We start from the raw sequence: 21,229 nt of genomic DNA, 5'->3' as shown, positions 1-21,229 counted from the left end.
AAGCCACCCCAATGAGAAGCCCACGCACCACAACTAAAAGTAGTCCCTGCTCTCTGCAACTAGAGGAAGTTCGTGCACAGCAACCAAAAGCCAGCACAGCCAAAAATAAGTAATAGAATTTTTTTTAAAAAATTAGAATACAGGGCATGGAATGGTCTCAAGAAACCATTCTACCTACCTGGGGAGGGCGTGGAGACTGTGGCAGGCCAGCCTCCCTTCTACAGCTAATACTAATCAAGGCCTCTCAATGTGCCAGGCACTGGACAGAAATGATCTCAGTCTTTGCAGGGGCCCTAGGAGAAGGCTACCAGTTATCACCTCATTTTTGGTGATAAAACAGAAGCTTAGAGATCTAGGTCAGTGCACTCATCCACACCCAGGTGTGGACACACTACAAAGCTGACCACTCTCAACCACCTGCTCTGTCCTGTTTCTCTAGGATTCAGTTCAGTTCAGTCGCTCAGTCATGTCCGACTCTTTGCGACCCCATGAATCACAGCATGCCAGGCCTCCCTATCCATCACCAACTCCCAGAGTTCACTCAGACTCATGTCCATCGAGTCAGTGATGCCATCCAGCCATCTCATTCTCTGTCTTCCCCTTCTCCTCCTGCCTGCAATCCCTCCCAGCATCAGAGTCTTTTCCAGTGAGTCAACTCGTCATATGAGGTGGCCAAAGTATTGGAGTTTCAGCTTTAGCATCAGTCCTTCCCATGAACACCCAGGATTGATCTCCTTTAGAATGGACTGGTTGGATCTCCTTGCAGTCCAAGGGACTCTCAAGAGTAGGGCTACTTAAAAAGCTGACATTATCTGACCATACTTGGACCACCTTCTTCCCTTGATAGCACTGGAGACTTCTGATTGATTTTTGCTTCCATTTTCCTTTTTGTGGTCTCTATGTAAGCTACCTCTCTGGCTGCATTTAACAGTTTATATTTTTGTTTTAAGCTCTATGGTAAATTAGAAAATGAATTAAAAGTCAAGCCAGAAAAATGTATATTACATGTTAGAAAGAAGTTGGTGAACCATAGTAGAAAGTTGGGGAGGGACGAACACAAACATGTAGATATTGTGTTCTTTTATTCAACAACAAATCTGCTGCTTGCTTGTGCGTGTGTGTACACGTGCACTGAGTCATGTCTGGCTCTTGTGACCCCATGGACTATAGCACACCAGACTCCTCTGTCCATGGGATTTCTCAGGCGATACTGGAGTGGGTTGCCATTTCCTACTCCAGAGAATATTCCTGATCCAGGGCTTGAAAGTGAAAGTGAAAATCACTCAGTCATGTCTGACTCTTTGCGACCCCATGGACTATATACAGTGCATGGAATTCTCCAGGCCAGAATACTGGAGTGGATAGCTTTTCCCTTCTCCAGGGGATCTTCACAACCCAGGAAGATCCAGGACTTAGAGCTGGCAATAAAAAGATGAACAGGTCTAGGCTATGCCCTCAAGCTTCCAACAGTGTCTTAGGAATGGGAGTGGGAAACGGTAATGATCCAATGTTCAGGGTATCTGGAAGCCAAGGAAAATGTATGACCTGACCTTGCCAAAGTCTCTGGGTAGAGAAGAGGGCTGATAAGCCTTCATAGTGCTTTCTAAATTATACAAATAACTTCTGTTAATTCACTGATTGCATCATAAGATCAACTGAAGTTCATTTTTTCAGTTCCTGTTCAAAAACACCTAAATATGACAAATATTTAGAAATATTGACTTATAAATATGAAATGGAATTAAAAATAACAATAATAAACAAACATTTATTAATTCAGGCACCAGTCTAAGCTCTTGACATGTATTAACTCCTTTAGTTCTCACTAGAACTATAAGAGATAAGTAGTAATACTATATCCATTTTACAGACTAAAAAATTGAGTCATAGAATGCTACAGATGGCCAAGTAACACTTATTGTCTATGATGTACCTGATACTAAGATTAAAGCAAGGAGTAGAGAGAAATGAAAAAGTTTTAATCATAATAAAACTTGGGTCTTTATGGCTAAGTGAACGAGTCGGTAGATACTTTCTGAGGGCCTTTCAATGTCACACCCTGAAAATCCTTCACTTTGTTTCATATGTTGCAAAGTAAGGAAAAGCAAGAGATGAGAAAAGGAGGAAAGCCAGCACTCTTGCCTGGAGAATGCCATGGACGGAGGAGCCTGGTGGGCTACAGTCCATGGGGTTGCAGAGTCGGACACGAGTAAGCAACTTCACTTTCACTTTTCACTTTCAGACTAAGGCCACCAGGGCTTTTTGGAAGAGGCCACTGGAACTCCAACAGTTAATACCAAAGAACCTGCACTCAGGAGGTAAACGTGAAACATTTGTGGAACAAAGTAAGTATATGAAGGAAATAAGTTATAGAGGAAAAATAAAAAGCTCATTCAGAGATGGAAAAATATTGACCAGAAAAGAAAGTAAAAGCAAATTCATGAATGGCCAGTGGGAGTGATGGGGAGGAAGTGTGACAACAGACACCCATACACAGACTTCAGGGTAGGTTTATCAGGAGTGCCAAATCTGACATTCAACTACGTCAAGTTCAAACAGTGGCAGGCTCTGCCACTCTGAAGTGTGACTTTGGGCAAGTACCCCAACCTCTCTCTGCCTGGTTTTTCTTGTCTATTATTTGTGGATAATATTAATACCTTCCTTATAGAGCTGCTGAAAGATAAAATGAGATAATACATACACATGCTCTATGAATTTAGCCATTGTTGCTAATCCTAAACTGGTGTGAATAAAACAAGACAAGTAGCATTCCAGCCTGTTCATTATAACAGCCTGATTATTCCTCGACAGAAGCTGTGGAAGGGACAAGAGGATGTGCAAATAGCCAGTTAGTAAGATGCTTGACAAACACCAAAGGAACTGAGACAAGCCATCATGGAGAGAAAAGGTCACACCGTGAGTCATAAGGAGGGTCCTTAAATGGGCCAGCAAATGCACCTCTCCAGCCCTTCTGAGGATGGATCCGGAGAAAACGAGCTTGCTTCATATAGGAGGGAAGACTTTCCTGATGAGGGATGGAGGTATTGAGTTCTAAGGGAGAAGGAGTGGTTCCTGTTTCCTACTTTTCAGAGCTTTAAATTGTAAAGAGATAGATACTTCTTATCCTGCTGAAGTCGGGACTCAAGTAAGGCCCAGGGGTGACTAGAAGAAAATACATTCCAAGTCTCAGGCCTAAGAACCCAGCATATGACCCATCCTCCCGGTGTGTGTGTGTGTGTGTGTGTGTGTATTAGTCACTCAGTCACGTCCAACCCTTTGCGACACCATGAACTGTAGCCTGCGAGGCTCCTCTGTCCATGGCATTCTCCAGCCAAGAATAGTGGAGTGGGCTGCCATTCCCTTCTCCAGGGGCTCTTCCTGACCCAGGGATCGAACCCATTTCTCCTGCATTAGAGGCAGATTCTATACCTTCTGAGCCACCAGGGAAGCCCATTATCCTGGTCATTTGGTTCTATTTTTTCACCTTCAACCACTAACTAGCTGAGCACCTACTGTTTGCACACCCCCTCGAAGGTCCCACACTTCATGAATATTCCAGGCCTCTCCCCCTGCCAGATCTTTCTGAAGCACCGCAACTGTGCACATGTGCGTGCAGTTCCCACTCCACCTCAATCCTCTGGCATTCTCCAGGAGTCTCTTTCTGACGCACACGCTCACGTCAGCCATAACAACGAGTGTCACTGGTGCGTGCACCTGAGGACAGGTTGGAGGAGACAGCTTGACGCTGGTTCAGACGCTGAGCGCCTCCCCAAGCTCCGGCTCTTCACACACGCACCTGGCAACCAGGGCCCCAGGAATCATAAGCGCGATGCACTGACTTCTGTTGATTTCTAGGGTGCTGAGTAATGGGCATAAACAAAAGAGAAGAACCGTATAAACAGACCACTAACAAGTGATCACATTCACACATAGAAACCACAATAGCAAAGCAGAACAACAGGGAAACAGCACACTAATGAGACCGGAAGGCTGCTTCAGTTTCTGGGTTCTGGGGGCTCCTGTTTTGAAACTCAGTTGCAGGAATGTCCCGGGGGAGAAAATTCCACCAGGACGGACTATTATCAAGCTGTCATGAAGGAGGTGGGGAAAGCTTGCCAAAGAGAATCTGATTCGCAAACTGCTCTCCGAAGGAGCCAATGCTGGGTCTGATCAGAGATTTTTCTCTTAATGCTGCCTGATTTTTTCAGAAATAAATGCCCAGGGTTACACTGCATCCTTGCAAACTCCCGGTCAAGGCTAGTGGTAGGGCTGAGTTAGAGGAGTGTAATCTGACCCCACCACCTGCTGGCAAGCTGGAAAGCTGGCTGGAGGGCTGGAGGGAAGGAAGGCGGCCTTCAAGAATCTTTGTGGAGGGCTTTGCCTCCTCCTCTTCCCATCCTCCCACAGAATGGCTTATTTCTCTGGTAGAATTCTGATATTCGGAGCCAAGGTTCTCCATGCATAAAGCAGGGATGATAACATTTGTTATCCACCTTTCCAGGGTCTTACAAAGCTTCCTATTCTAACATTTATAAAGCATTTGAACTTCTTCAGCAAAAGGTGACCATCTGTAATCACCTTGAACTGTTGTTAGCAAATATTTATTGAGCATTGACTCTGGATCAGACCATGTGCTGGATATTATGTATGTATTATCTCATTCAGGCCTCACAACAGGCTGTCAAAGAAGGTGTTGCTAACCCTGGCTTTCTGGCAAAGAAAAGGAAGCCCAGAAAAGTTAAATAGTCTTGTCTAAATGTATACAGATAAAAAGAGGTAAGTTTGAGTCTGATGTTTTCCCAGTATGTGGCTCAGCCTTTCCTGTATGCTGTGGACTGTGTCTCCCTGGATTTTCTGTTCATTTACCCAGTGACTACCCACTATGTGCTGTGTGATTTTCATTCCTTTTTTCAAGATATAATATCTCTGTGTCTGTTTTTCTGTGTCTTTTTGTCTCTTAGTTTCCCTCTGCTATTCCTCTCCCATACTCCCCCCAGCCAGGTGGAGAGCAGCTCTCTCATCCTACAGCCTAATCGTGGACCAGTAGTTCTGAACCCTGCCATTCTGCAGCCCCATTCTTATCACACAATTTCAGGAAACCTCAGTATGTGTCCCCTGATGACTGACAGGGGGCCAGTTCAACTACGTGAAACTGGCAGTTTGGAACTCTACCTCCGCTGGGTGACCCTTCCTTGGCAAGGTCTGAAGAAGTCCATACATTCATGAAATACCATAGTACATTTGACAGTAAATCACATATTGCTTTGTGACGGCTCTTCTACCATTGCCTTTAACAACTGGTTTAGCCCTTACATCTTTTATGTATTTCTATCTTGTTCTTGGAGGCAGGAACCATGTCTTATGTCTGTTTCAACAACAGTTCCCACCTGCTTAACACACGATTTGTTGTTGTTTAGTCACTAAGTCGTGTCCGACTCTTTGTGATCCCATGGACTATAGCCCACCAAGCTTCTCTGTCCATGGGATTTCTCAGGCAAGAATACTGAAGTGGGTTGTCATTTCCCTTTCCAGGGGATCGTCCCCACCCAGGGACCGAATCCATGTCTCCTGCATTGGCAGGCAGTTTCTTTAGCACTGAGCCACCAGGGAAGCCCATCTAGTTCTTAGGCATTCAGTAAATATTTGCTGATTTTATACCCCCTTCTTCGGAATGGGCCTGCCTAATTAGCCCTCTTGACACATTCCGTCCCTTGCTGGATACTTCCCATCACTCTCTCTCCCGTCCTTTCTTGTTTTTTCATTCCTTCCCTTCCTCAGTTAACTCAGCATAAGTCATGGAGTCATGTTTACCTACTAAACCATCTTCTTTGAGTAATACAAATGGAAAAAAAAACAAATTTGGAGTCTTACGATATAAGCTTTGGTCACTACATGACGACAGAGTTTGCTGGCCGCATCACCTTGGCTAAGCCACCAGACCCTTCTGAGCATCATCTTCCACCCAATCATTGTTCTCCAGGACTTTCCCTCCTATCCCTTGCCACAGAAACATATTGCAAAGGTCATCAATGTCTTCAGTTGCTCAGTCATGTCCAATTCTTTGCAACGCCATGGACCGCATCACGCCAGGCCTCCATGTCCAAGTTCCGGAGTCCACCCAAACCCATGTCCATTGTGTCGGTGACGCCATTGAACCATCTCATCCTCTGTTGTGCCCTTCTCCTCTGGCCCTCAATCTTTCCCAGCATCAGGGTCTTTTCAAATGAGTCAGCTCTCCATATCAAGTGGCCAAAGTATTGGAGTTTCAGCTTCAGCATCAGTCCCTCCAATGAACACCCAGGACTGATCTCCTTCAGGGTGGACTGGTTGAATCTCCTTGCAGTCCAAGCGACTCTCAAGAGTCTTCTCCAGCACCACAGTTCAAAAGCATCAAGTCTTTGGTGCTCAGCTTTCTTTATAGTCCAACTTTAACATCCATACATGATTACTGAAAAAAACCATAACCTTGACTAGATGGACCGTTGTTGGCAAAGTAATGTCTCTGCTTTTTAATATGCTGTCTAGGTTGGTCATAACTTTCCTTCCAAGGAGCAAGCATCTTTTAATTTCATGGCTACATTCACCATCCGCAGTGATTTTGGAGCCCAGAAAAATAAAGTCAACCACTATTGCCTCTGTTCCCCCATCTATTTGCCATGAAGTGATGGGACCGGATGCCATGTTCTTACTTTTCTGAATGTTGAGCATTAAGCCAACTTTTTCACTCTCCTCTTTCACTTTCATCAAGAGGCTCTTTAGTTCTTCTTCACTTTCTGCCATAAGGGTGGTGTCATCGGCATATCTGAGATTATTGATATTTCTCCTAGCAATCTTGATTCCAGCTTGTGTTTCTTCCAGACCAGCATTTCTCATGATGTACTCTGCGTATCAGTTAAATAAGCAGGGTGACAATATACAGCTTTGATGTACTCCTTTTCCTATTTGGAACCAGTCTGTTGTTCCTTCTAACTATTGCTTCCTGACCTGCATACAGGTTTCTCAAGAGGCAGGTCAGGTGGTCTGGTATTCCCATCTCTTTCTCACGACAGTCTGTCGTGATCCACAGAGTCAAAGGCTTTGGCATAGTCAATAAAGCAGAAATAGATGTTTTTTCTGGAACTCTCTTATTTTTTCGATGATCCAGTGGATGTTGGCAATTTGATCTCTGGTTCCTCTCCCTTTTCTAAAACCAGCTTGAACATCTGGAAGTTCACGGTTCACATATTGCTGAAGCCTGATTTAGAGAATTTTCAGCATGACTTTACTAGCGTGTGAGATGAGTACAACTGTGCATTAGTTTGAGCATTCTTTGGCATTGCCTTTCCTTGGGATTGGAATGAAAACTGACCTTTTCCAGTCCTGTGGCCATTGCTGAGTTTTCCAAATTTGCTGCCATATTGAGTGCAGCACTTTCACAGCATCATCTTTTAGGATTTGAAATAGCTCAACTGGAATTCCATCACTTCCACTAGCTTTGTTCATCGTGATGCTTCCTAAGGCCCACCTGACTTCACATTCCAGGATGTCCGGCTCTAGGTGAGTGAGCACACCTTCGTGATTATCTGGGTCGTAATATCAATGACTTACCTACAGTTAAATTCAGTAGACCTTTTTCAGCCTTTTAATTTTGACCTCTCATCACATTTGTCTTTATTGACCAGTTTTTCCTAAACACTATCCCTTCAACTTTTATGATATTGCTTCATCTGATACTCTTCTGACTTCTATAGCTGCTGCTTCCTCTTATTGTTATCATTTTTGTTTCTTATTAAAATAATCACTAGCATTAGTTGATGCTTACTATGTGCCAAGATTATGCTAAACTTCCGAGATGCTATTCCATAAGATAGGTACTATTATTAGTACCTATAAGAGACATAAGAGAAACAAGTTTGACCCCTGGGTTGGGAAGATGCTCTGGAGGAGGGCATGGCAACCCACTGCAATATTCTTGCCTGGGGAATCCCACAGACAGAGGAACCTGGTGAGCTACAGCCCATAGGGTCCACAAAGAGTCGAACACAACAGAAGTGACTTAGTACACATGCACGCAAAGAGGAAAAGACCAAGGTTTAGAGAAGGTAACATAACTTGCCCAGGGACATATGGCCAGAGTTGTCCGTTTCCAAACCATATTCTCTCAACAGACACAACATGCTTCTCACTCTCCTTTATAGGCTGTCTTCCTCTACACTTCCCTTTACCTTTAGAATTCCATGGAGCTCTATCCAGGGCCTGTTTCTCCTGTCATCTCTCCCTGGATAATCTCACCCACGTTTTTTGTCTTTAATAACCATCCATGTAGAAATATTACTATCCTCTGTCCTCAGTCCATGCTCCTCTCCTGAGCTCCAGATCTTTTTCTCCAGCTGCCCAAGGCACAGGAACATATGATGTCTCACACATGACTTGTTATCTTTCCCTCAAAACCTGGTCTTCCTCCCAGACTTCCTATCTCAGTACAGTCACATCATTATCCAACATTTGCCCAAGTCAGAAAACTCAGTGTCATCTTTTTCACCTCTCATTTACCCTCCCTAACATGGCTTCAAAGGCCCTTTAAGACTTGGCTCCTGCCTCTCTTTCCAGCTCCACTTCTTCTAATTCACCCCCTGACAGTTTTCACCTAACTGTGACCACTCTCTGCAGTTCCTAGAATGAGCCAGCTCATTTCCCTTTTCTGTCTTTCCTGTCTCCAGTTTTTTTTCAGTTGTACCTATCACTGTAGTATTTTCCATCCCTTGCCTCTCTCCTAGCTCAACCTTGCTTACCTACCAGTCAGTTCTCATCTTAAATGTTACTTCTTTCAAGAATACTTCCCTACAGCAGATTAAACCTTCCTGCTGACACTCTTATTTTCCTCAAACATAATCTATCGCACTTCATTGCAATTTTACTTTTCAATTGTTGATGTAGTCTTGTCTGTTGTTGTATCTTGAATATCTAGCATAGTGCCTTGTTTATAAAAGGCTCTCAGAGTATACTGAATGAATGAACTGCAAAACAGAGTTAATTATAACTACTTCTCAGTTATATTGGGTAATTGTGGAAATTGCATGAGATAGTATTTGTTATTACACTTTGTAAGCGGTGAAATTATAGAACAAACCCCCACAACAATAAAAAAAAAATTATGCACAGTTGATCTCACCTACTTTTCTAGATTTTTCATCCTCTTTCTGGACCCACTATCTCAACAGTTGAGAGATCATTATGCATCAAAGTCCCCCGTCAGCTGAGACATGCCCTGTGCTCTCTCACTTGGGGGTGCCTTTCTGATTTAGGAACTGCTCAGGTTATTTTCCATATCATCTCTGTCAGTTCTGTCCCCAGCTTGGCTCAATCAGCAGCTGTACCAAAGCTTTGTACTCACACCTGCAATATCTGCAGCTTCATGCTGGTTCAGTCCAATTTGGTTCTTTTGGCTGATTCTCCCCACCCTTAGGTACCTTAGCAATTGCCTTTGCAGTAAGGATTAGCATCTCTGTTCCTGACCACCCTAACAATCCCTCTTACTTTCACTCACTCCAAGAACTGCAGGAGAGGGTTATAAACCAAGGTTATCCTGGCCATTGGAGAAGTTGATCTGGAGAGGAACAGAATGCTGAAAGGGTTTTTAAAGCAAAATCTCAATCCAGAGATTACAGGGGAGAGAGATTAGAAATGATATGAGAAAAGGAAGAAAGAGAAACAAGGAGTATGCGTGAGGGTAGAAGAGTTGTTGGGTGAACAGGGTAGTGAATCCATCCTCCCAGGTCATACTGTGTTCCCTTGAGAACGATACATCTCACCGAAGCAGGGTTGTGTCTCTGGCTAGCTCTGAACAGCGGTGGAGGTCCCAGTCTCATCTGGTGCTACCCAACACAGGACATATTGATACATTTGATCTCTTGTGATTTAATTTGGAAACAGAGTTAGGTATTCAGAACCATTCCTGAGCTTAGAGGCCAAAAAATCAGAGATAATATCAAGTGATCTTTTTAAAAAAATCACCACCAGGGTTATGTTGTGGGAGAGTCAACCACTGTATCAGTTGGCAATGTCAAATTATAAAAACAATCATGGCAGCAAAAACCCTATAACCTCATTCATATAAGAGGTTATAGAAGTATTCTTCTCCACTTCAACACCCCCTCACTTAGATTAACACCCTTTGTGATTTCTTGAAAACTATGCTGGATGTTTACTAACCTGATTTTACCTGTATAAACACGTGAGGGGAGAGCAGTTAACATGATCTCCCTGGAACATCCAGACCAGGAATGGACAAACTTTTACTACCATAGATGATGGTTTATCTGGAAATCTAAACACTGGAAATCTCTCAACACTGTACATATGCTAAGTGTCTTAAGTGTTATATTCATTTGAAATGAACATATCTAAACTCCACACACAGAACTGGTTGGATGCTCCAGGTGAGCACTTCCCTCCTATAGCCACATGAATGCAGGCACGTTTCTTCGGTCACTGTGTCTTTCCCGTCTCCCCTCTCCCCCTCCCCAGCTTCCCTGTGTAGAGCCTCTTTCCGCCCTCCACCCTGGACCCAGAAGCAGCATTGCTTGTAGAACAGAGTGCTAAGCTTACCTGCACCTTTCTCTGTTATTACCCTGCAATTTGGGGAAGTGACAGAACTGTCAAAATGTGTATGTTTAAGTCTCTGAGTTTTAAATTCAACAGAGGGGGGGAAAAGATGAAGATGAGAAGGGTAGCAGATGCATTTTATAATTTTTCAAGATATTAGTCCCATGGCCTCATTTTTTTTCACCCCCACCTCCCAAAATTCCTGCATAACAACTAGATAGAATGATAAGCAGTGACACTTTGGAAGGCAGCCAGTCTAACAGTATTAGAGAGATAATATAATTTTAGAACTGGAGGGGGCCTCAGACCTGATTTAATCCAATGCTCTCATGTTAAGATAAGGACAGTGAGGCGCAGGGAGGCGTTATGACTTGCTCAAGGTCACATAAGGAGTTTGGTCTACCACCAGCCCTGGAAACAGTCAAGGCCAGGCTATCTAGACTCGGGTGGGACTCAAGTAGCAACAGCAGAGTCTGTGCAGAGGGTTGGAGGCAATGAAGTGAGGGGCAGGGGCTGGAAGAAAAGAAGCCAAGAGAGGTTGTAGAGGAAGATGCTGTAGCTGCACAATTTCAATCCGAATGGTCAGGCCTGAGACATCTGGGCGTGAGAGGTACCAGATGGGCCTGGGATGGGCAGCAATCAGGCACTGGGAAATTCACTGGGAGTCAAGGCAACCGGAAGAAGCTGAGTCAAAGAGGCTGATTTGCAAGCAGCACAGAGCTCTGCATACAGAAGCTGCAGCTGCAACTCAAGGACAGCATTTAGATTTACAGAGTGTGGATAGGACTTTTGGTCAGCGTCAGTCACCTCAGTCAGGCCTGTGAATCACAGCCAAATCTAGATGAGTTGTATTATTGACCATGGTAATGGGAGGATGAATGGCGGCTGTGACTGCCTGCACAGCAATCAACCTTTAAGATGGTTAGAAATTTTATCTGGCCAGCCCTTGGCCTGGAGAATAACATCCCAAAGACACAGTGATCACCGTGAACGGAAGCTACTTCAAAGACAAAGGCCACGACACACAGCCCTGTGATGGAGGAGTCCACTTTGTCATGGGTCAGAGCCCAGGTTAAACACAGACCTTAGTTGGGGAGGGGGAGGGGGGATGAGGAAAGTGATGACCTGGAGAATGAAGAGAACTGAATGGACTGTTTTCATCTCATGGATGCAGAAGCTATCAGTGGGGCAGGAGCAAAACATTGGTGCTATGGACACTAAGATGGTAAACCCCTAAATTCTTTTACTGACAGTATATTCAGAAGATTTTGTCACAGATCCTGAGAAAGCTGCTTAACGTTGCTATGCATCAGGCTAAATCAACACAATGCAGAAACATCTGGATGAAGATGAAATGCCTCTGTCAGTAGTCGGGTGTTTTGTGGACCTGACATCAAACAGCTGGATCCTTATAAACATTTGGATGACACACTGAATTTTTCATTTTTCATTCAGATCACAAAATCATAGACTCTCTGGCTTGGCAGGAACTTAAAGGTCATCTAATCCCTGATATTTGGCATAGCCTCAAATGACCTGTTTTGTGTTACTGTGCACATTAAACGCTTAAGATATGGGAATGTGTTATGTCTAATTATACATATTGTATCTTATTTAAACACATGTTTATTTTAACATTTTGTTCTCCTTGGCTGTTTAATTGAATTGTAAATGGATTGTTTACAGGGTAGACTAAATTATTTTATGTATGAAAATACAATGAAATTCTGTAATTAGCTCAGACTTGAATTTGGGGGAAAAAAAGCTGCAGGTGCATAAATGTAGGTGAACCTTAGTACTTGATCAGCACAGAGCCTGGAGACTGCCTGGGTTACCTTCGCTCCTAGAACTCCTTGCTTAGTTTCAGAAGGAGAGCACTTCCCAGAGAAGTCTGCTTCACCTCTGCTTCACTTCCTTACTTATGCCTGCCACTTAAGGAGCTCCAACCAGGTGTCTGTTCCTAGACTGAGACTGAAAGGAAAGTAAGGGCAGAGGACTGTGAAATTCATTAACTCCAGAGATCTGTTTCAGCATCTGAATCTTTCTCATCCAGATGGCGAAGGCTTCATCCCACCCCAGTCCCCACTCCATATGCAGAGAATTCCTTTAAAAACCTTCCCCCAAATACAGCTTCGCAGAAGAGACAAGCTAAGGAAGCTTCCTCTCCCATAGATTCAGCTTCTGGTCTAAAGTACGCCTTTAATGTCCCTGATAGTCTGCATGGAACTTTTCTTTTTTTCTTTTTTACAAGTGGCTCTTGGAGCCATTGTCTCATTTATACAGCTAGGCTCCATAGAAATGGGTATGGCCAAATTAACACACAGGCGCAAATGGGAACCATTTTCCAAAACTAAAAATGTGTGCACTGACTTAAAATGATAGTCTGGGGAGAAGAACTAAGAATGTCCAGGAAAAGGAAGAAAGGGTGAAATGAGATGGTGAGTCAATGAGGCAGGGAGATCTAGGAAGACTGTTCTGGATGGCAGGAGATGTAGATAAGGAGGTTCTTATATTTGCAGTGATGAAAGCTTATAATAGGACGGAGGGGAGTCGGTAGTAAATCAATCAGTCAGCCAGACGGCAGCCTTTGCTGGGTACCCACTGTGCACAGAGCATTCTCGGTACTAATAACTGCAGGGAGTTAGCCAGACTGTAAAAGACCTTCCAAGATGAGCATGAAAACTAGTGGAAGAGATCGCTGCAGAAAAACAACAGCTCTGTGAATGTAAGCAAGAGCGGAGAACATAATGAATAATGAAGATAGCTATAACTCAAGCAGGCATTAATACAACCACATGCACAAAAAAATAACTCAAGCAATCGAGATAGTGTAGGTTTTATATATATGTATGTCAGAGTTAACGTCTATTGAGTGTTTGCTATGTGGCAGATATAGTATTAACCATTTTATACACATTAGATCTTGAATCTGCCTGCAAAGCAGGAGACCCAGGTTTGATTCCTGGGTTGGGAAGATACCCTGGAGAAGGAGATGGCAACCCAACTCCAGTATTCTCGCCTGGAGAATCTCATGGACAGAGGAGCCTGGCAGGCTACAGTCTGTGGGGTCACAAACGACTTAGTGACTAAACCACCATCATGAGAAATATGAACGAGCCTGTGAAATCTAAACATCAAATAACATGTCCATTCGTTTGGCATGAAATGAAGTAAATGAAAGGTATGGATCTGAGGTATAAGAACTTCACCATTCAAGGATTTGACATAATTAGTTATGACTATTCATGAGCAGTCCTTAAAGTAGAGGACATGGATTGATTTGTAATTTACTCAGACACCAGAATGACTTACGCTGGGCATGCTTCTCTTAGCTTTTGAGAGAAAATTGTTTACTGCCCACTGTCTACATCTCAATACAACCTGGTTGTTCTAATATGTTTCATTGAGTTTGTCATCCTTCTTTTGGAACAATGCTTGACTGCATTTTATGGGGGATAGTATCAACTATTATTTTAACTGAGAGCTTGAAGACTTGCAAAGATCTTAAGAAGTATACTTCACAAAGGCAAAAGGGTTTCTGATTTTAAAGAGATGAGGAAATGCCCCACTGATATAGGTAAATTCTCCAATGTCTTTTCATAATATTATCTAGTTCTAGGTTAGGATAATGGTGGAGACAGAAGGGTCTGTATCTGCAATTATTTTAGAGATGCTGCTACAACAGCGCTGCCCTTCTTCAGTCTCCTGGGGAGTAACATCTCAGGATTATTCAGAGTTTGGAATGGAGAATTATAAAATGTATCTTGAATGGGTCAATTTTTCTTTCAAAGGACAACTGGCTTCGTCCTCCCATTCCCGGCCGTGCTGAGGGAAGAGACCCTGGCTGTGCCTTGAATGAGGGTGGCCATGTTCCCTACCACAAGAACCTTCTCTCTGCCCTTGGATCAAATGCATAGTTGACTCCTGATATAAAGGCAGGAGATCTGAATTTTGTCAAGTAACCCCAGTAGTACACAAGAGTGATGATTCAATAGGGCAATAAAGTTCTTTCAGGAATTTGAATTGAGAAACTAAAAAAAGATGCATCAGATGAACACAGAAGAACAGCTGGAGAGAACAGACTGGTCATGCTTGTGATGAACAGTACAGAGATGAAGGACCACCTCTGGGGTTAGTCCTCCCAGTACCCATATGGCATTTCACTTACTGTGAGGCCACTGTTGCAGATGGTATGATGTGTCTCTCTTCTTATTGCCACAGGTATGCCTCAGTAATCTCCCACTAACTGAGGTATGCTAAGGGAGTACTGGTTCCTGGGGAGAAAAAAAATTCCAAGACTGTCAGAGGTGGTTAGGGATCATCTAGTCAGTGCTACTCAAAGTGTGGTCCAAGGACCAGTGGAATCCACCACCATTCCAGTGTGTGGGAACTAGGAATGGAAACTGAGTAAGCATTTGAGAATTTTGACAGGAATTTGACCTTGCCCCAACATCCAATTTTTTGTCTGTTGAATCTAATAATAAAAAATTTGAGCTTGCATTTTGTAAATTTGTGGGGATTTTTTTTCCAGTTCATTTTTCTAGAATTTTTATTATTTTACAAAATTATGAGGAACAGTTGACCTTTGAACAACAATGAGTTTGAATTGTATAGATCCACTTACACGCTGATTTTTTTCAGTAAATATAACCACAGTTTTACAAGATCTGGTTAGTTGAGTCCTCAGATCCAGAACTACAGATATTAAGTTATACCTGGATTTCAACTGCAGTGAGTTGGCACCTTTAACCTGAACATTGTTCAAGGGTCAGTTGTACATGAAGGAAAGGAAATTGTGTAAAAAAAAAAAAATTCAAAATGGATCTTTCTCAAGAGATAGTTTGAGGACCACTGATCTAATTCCCGGCTTTCAAACTGTGAATCCTTGATCCATGAGTGGGTAGCAACCCATCAATCAGTCATGAAATTAATTTGTGTAGGTACCAGCATTAAGATGAGAATAGAAAGTATCAGGGGGCATTGCATGTCATAATTCTAAGTATTGTTTCATAAAACTTTTATTTTTAAAAGTGTATGTAAATGCACATGTGCATGTATTTATATATACGCCAACAGAGAAAGGAACCCAGGAACCCCATGTTTGTTTGTCAGATGTCTCTGCTTTCCTCGTAGGTGTAGGAAAAAATTTTCTCATCACTGGAAAACTATGTGTTGTCTATAGCATACCATTTTGCGTTATCTGATTTTGAGTCAATGGGAGCTGTACATTATACAACTCTGTACATTAGAGATAACTGATAACATTGCAAAAACACTTCTTGTCTATAGACATGCAAATCTCCATCCTTTCTGGTAGAGGTTCAGTTGACTCTCACATCCCTTAAGAAAGAAGCCAGTTTTTCAGCTTTTTGCACATTCTTATCGACATTGCTAATCTAGAAATGGGTCTGTTTTCTTTTGAATTCTCTTTTGAATCAGTTGTGGCATCTACCTAATTCTCTCACTGACTGAGTTAAAACCTCTAATGAATGTTCATTCTAAATCTGTTGAGAGTCATGATTTTACCTTTTCTTGAGAATAATCTTTTCACAGAGGTCACAGTAGACCTTTCTTACATCAGGTTGTGGTGTTTGTTCAAACTTAGATCATTTCTAATGAAATGGGATCCCTTAACAGGAAGTAATGCCTGGGTCCCCAGCAAGACTGACTTGCTTGCTCCTGGGTTAAGTTTCTGCTACTGTCCTGATAGGGACAAAGGGATCTCAGTTTTGAAAGGTCTTTTCTTGTGAAAGACCATGTGCCATCAATGATCTTGATTGCTATTCCATAAAATTATCCCTCCCATGTCTTATACCTGTGATATTTTAAAGCATACATCTCTTTTACTACAGTTAAGAAAAATGTGAAAATATAGTTGAATGTGGACTGGGCACATTAGAAGTTCAGTTCAGTTGCTCAGTCGTGTCCGACTCTTTGCGACCCCATGAACCTCAGCACGCCAGGCCTCCCTGTCCATCACCAACTCCCAGAGTCCACCCAAACCCATGTCCATTGAGTCGTTGATGCCATCCAGCCATCTCATCCTCTGTCGTGCCCTTCTCCTCCTGCCCTCAATCTTTCCCAGCATCAGGGTCTTTTCAAATGAGTCAGCTCTTCACATCAGGTGGCCAAAGTATTGGAGTTACAAGGTCTCAGACACAGCAAGAAACAACACTAGCTTGAGAATCAAAAATCTCGATTCTAGGCCCAGCTTGACTCCTAATTAGCTGTACACCTGCGTGAGTACATGCGTGCTAAGCCACTTCAGTTGTGTCTGAGTCTGTGTGACCCTATGGACTCTAGTCCGCCAGGCTCCTCTGTCCATGGGATTCTCCAAGGCAAAAATACTGGAGTAGGTTGCATGCCCTCCTCCAGGTGATCTTCCCAACCCAGGCATGGAGCCCCATGCCTCTTACATCTCCTGCATAGCCAAACAAGCTCTTTATCACTAGTACCAGCTGGGAAGCCCAATTAGCTGTATAATCTTAAACAAATTGCTTAACCTCTATGGTCAGATTCTTAATCTGTACACTGACCTAAGTCAATAGCTTTATGCTTTTATGTTTGTTTAGTACAACAGCTCTTTTCAAAAAAAAAAAGCTTGCACAAGTCCCGATTTCCAAAACAACAACAGGCACTCTGATGAATAGTGGGTGTCTCTCTGGTTTCAGTTCCCCCCCTGTGGAGCTCTCCACTTACAGGGGCCACTCAGAGCTCTGAGGATGCCACTGTAGCACAGCCCAAGAGGCACAGAACTTAAGAGCACTAAAGCTCTTCCTGATACTAGGATGATGTTACAGTCCATTATTTTGTCCCAGAGTTAGCATATTAACAAAAATACTTTCTAAGCTGTTCCACCCTTTCCTTCCTTGCCCCACCCCCACCCCACTCCCTAGACTGCCTCCAATTTTAGTTCTGACCTTTGGAATCCTCAACCCATCCTCAGTTTCTTCAACCCCTGGGATCCACCCCCCCATAGCTTCAGTTCAAAAACATATCCATTGTATTGTAATAATGTTTAATTATCTGCTTCCCCCACCAGACTGTGAGTTCCCTGAGCTGCAAGGCATGTCTTCTCATCTTTGTTCCCCGGTCCGGCACAGTGCCTGACTGTCTCCTCTGTCCTCAGCACACACTCCACCCACTGCATCTCCAGTTCAGAGTTCTCTCCTGAACTCCAGGTCACAGAGACAGAGACAATTGCTTGCCAGACATTTCCACTTTGTGTATTTCCTAGGCTCTTCAAAAGCAGCCTGCTCAGAACTGGCCACAGCTTCCATTCAGAATCCTCACCTCCTCCTGAAAAGTCCTGTCTCTGTGAGGGGTGCTGCGGTCCACCTGTTGCCCAAACCAGAGATCTTCAACACCTCTGTTTACTTCATTTCCACATCCAAGCAGTTACATGTCCCTCCAGTTCCTCCTCCCCCAATGCTTAACCCCATCTGCTTCTCTCCATGCTCACTGCTACTGCCCTAGTTCAGACCACATGGATAATAATTGATAGTTTTGATGGTATTTCCATGGTACCAAAGTGTTATAAAAAGTAATAATAATAAAATCCTCTTCATACATAAGATCTTCCAATGTTTATGCCTACTCTGAGAATTTTAGTGCTGTTAATAGTCCCATTTTACAGTCAAGGCAATTGAAACTCAGATTAAATAACTTGCCCAACCTGGGTGGGTTTGTTGTTGGAACTTAAATCCCTCTCTCTCTAATGCTGATGCTCTCGCCCATAACCATTGCATTAAAACTGAAACATTGACTGCTGTTGTTTCCTACCATTAGCCTTGCCCTTTTAAGTCCTTTCACCATTCTACTACCCAGGAATTCTTTTTAAAAGAGAAGCCTTATCATGTATCTTATGCTTAAAACCCCTCATTGTTTTTCCTTTGCCTGGACACAGTACAAGCTTGCTAATAGGTCACTAGGCCCTTCATAACCTGGGCCATCTTAACCTCTCTGGTCTCTTTCCTTGCCATTGTCACCTGCGGCTTCAGTCCTACTGAATCCTTTGCAGTCTTGAGGATGTATGTTGCAGTGTCTCCCATTCTTACCTCTGTGCCTTTCTCTTCTGCCTGGCAAACTTTTCCCCAACCTCCTTACCCGGCCAACTCTGAGTCACACTCCAATTCTCGGCTCAGAAATTTTCAACTCTAAGAAGCTCTCTATGAGCACCCGTGTTCCCAGGGCACCGTGTGTTTTCTGACATATCACCATGACTCTACACTGGAAGTACCTGTTCATGTGGCAGTATCCTCGACCAAAAACGAGCTTCTGGACGGTGGAGACTGCTGTGGTGTTGCTCTTTGCTGTCAGTTGGGTTCCTTAGACGCACAGACTAGATAAAACTTCTTATCATGTGATTTATTGAGAGCTTACTTCAGGTGAGACCTGTGGAATGAGGGAAACAGAATAGGGTAAGGTGACGTCAGCCGTGGGCTCAGCCTAAGTCTGATGGTGGGGGAGGAGCTCTAGTTCTTGAATGACAACACTGAGTTCTCCCACCTTGAGGCTTCTGCTGCTGCTAAGTCGCTTCAGTTGTGTCCGACTCTGTGCGACCCCATAGACGGCAGCCCACCAGGCTCCCCCGTCCCTGGGATTCTCCAGGCAAAACACTGGAGTGGGTTGCCATTTCCTTCTCCAGTGCATGAAAGTGAAAAGTGAAAGTGAAGTCGCTCAGTCCTGCCAGACTCTTCGCGACCCCATGGACTGCAGCCTACCAGGCTCCTTCGTCCATGGGATTTTCCAGGCAAGAGTACTGGAGTGGGGTGCCATTGCCTTCTCCGACCTTGAGGCTAGGGGTTGAGTTTTCACCACCACCCCCAAATATCAGTCATCTCATTCTCTGCAGGCTGGCCCCTGAGTGTGTGTGTATGTGTGGGGATGGGGGGCACAACTTCCCAGGTATCACTGTGGGGAGTGATATCCGCCTACAAGCTCCAGTAAAGGTTTCAGCTGAGGGTCCTCAGGGACTGAGATACGTAAGCCCTCCAGGTAATGAGGATCTACCACCTAGCAGTTAGACCTTTCCTGCCACCATCACACTCAATAAATGTCAAAGGAGTAAATGACATTACTTTTTTCATTCATCTTCAATTTTTTCATTTATTCCTGGCTTGGTGATTTTTCTAATGAATTAAATCCCCTAACCTCTCCAATCTTGATCTGTTTTAAAGGTCTCCTTTTTGGTATTTTTGGTCAACTTTTTCTGAACTCTAATTACTTTACAGGGTTTCCAAACTTGGGTGACTAGTTTCTCACTTAGTATGTTTTGTTCCATATTAGCCAAACATGTTCATGAGGGCTTATTTCTACAACTTAATTAGTTGTGAAAGGTCTGACTGGTCCCTAGTCAGAAAGTACACATCTTCTCAAATTAAGTAGGATTTGTGGGAAGAAGGTTTCTCTCATACCAGCAAATGTGATTTTTAAGCCATTTACCCAAAACGACTTGCTCTGGAATATCTATACAAACCCTAAGTGGTGTGCGTGCTAAGTTGCTTCAGTCATATCTGACTCTTTTCGATCCTATGGACCACCAGGCTCCTCTGTCAATGGGATTCTCCAGGCAAGAATACTAGAGTGGGTTGCCATTTCCTTCTCCAGGGGACCTTCCCAACCCAGGGATCGAACCCAGGTCTCTTGCGTCTCCTGCGTTGGCAGGCAGGTTCTTTACCACCAGTGCCACCTTGGAAGCCCTGTCTTATTTGGGGGTCTACCCAAATGTATCTGTCAGTTCTACATAATTTACATATTCATTATCCAGGTGTGGGGGCCCTCGCCTAGTAGTTAGTTGCCAGCCATTCAGATGACCTAACATGGCTAGGAAGCTAGAGAGACCCCTATGGAGGGAAGAATTATTCCCACAAGAAAGTCTGCTTCTGCTCAAATGGGCTGGGGCCTGACTTTGTTCCTCAAGGACATTTTTCTCTCTGGGAGAAATTTAGCCCCACCAGACTCAGCCAAAAATTTAAGAGCCCTAAAGGTAGAGACTGGATGTTGTTTATCTTTACATAAATGCAAATAATATTTCAGACTCAACTGTTTAAAAGTACTTTCACATATATCTCATCTGATTCTTACAAAAATCCCAGTTAGCAAAAATTTAGTGTTTCCATTCTACCCATGAGGAAACTAAGATATCTGGAGGTCAAATGACTCACCTAAGTGCACATAGATATTAAGTGGCAGAGCTGCCATTCAAACCCAGGATTTCTAATACCAAATATGTTATGCAGCTTCCTGTATAACACAGACCTGGCACACCATACAGCCTCACTAGCTGTTCATTGAATTACCTATGGCTTCTGTTATTCATGTTCAGGGCTCCCCTCCTTTAGTGTAGATAGTGCATCATGGCTAGCCTGTGTCAGCTAAAGCACTGTGCCAATGGGGTCAAGGTCATTGGTTCGATTCTCAAAAGACCAGTAGTTACATTTTCGTCAAGACAGTAGCAATCTTAGTTGCAGTGATACAGGCCACTCCCTTAATCGCCCGTTTTGCCATGTGTGCCGTGGTCAACAGCAAGGAATAGGCAAAAGAATATGAATAGAGCAGAGTAAATCCTTCGCTAATTCTAAATCTAGAGAACATGGGGAAGAAAATCTGATTATTTTTAATTTTTTTCCCAGGAGAAAGGATA

At 43.5% G+C, this 21,229-nt stretch overlaps 1 long non-coding RNA gene across 1 annotated transcript in view; it reads right to left on the bottom strand.

Moving 5' to 3' along the window:
• LOC129541191 (uncharacterized) overlaps positions 1 to 18,905 on the bottom strand; it is a 122,088-nt gene extending 103,183 nt beyond the window's left edge. Inside the window, exons 1-2 of the long non-coding RNA XR_008682781.2 lie at positions 18,824 to 18,905; positions 14,753 to 14,858 (exon numbers count right to left, since the gene is read on the bottom strand). This is a non-coding gene — a long non-coding RNA (uncharacterized LOC129541191). The remainder of the gene's footprint in view (positions 1 to 14,752; positions 14,859 to 18,823) is intronic.
• Between the last annotated feature and the right edge of the window lie 2,324 nt (positions 18,906 to 21,229).

The sequence above is a fragment of the Moschus berezovskii genome, chromosome 4, assembly GCF_049115385.1.
Source record: "Moschus berezovskii isolate FMDL1 chromosome 4, NW_MosBer_1.0, whole genome shotgun sequence".
Taxonomy (NCBI): domain Eukaryota; kingdom Metazoa; phylum Chordata; class Mammalia; order Artiodactyla; family Moschidae; genus Moschus; species Moschus berezovskii.
The sequence above is the reverse complement of the archived record's forward strand: the minus strand, read 5'-3'. Positions and strand labels throughout refer to the sequence as shown.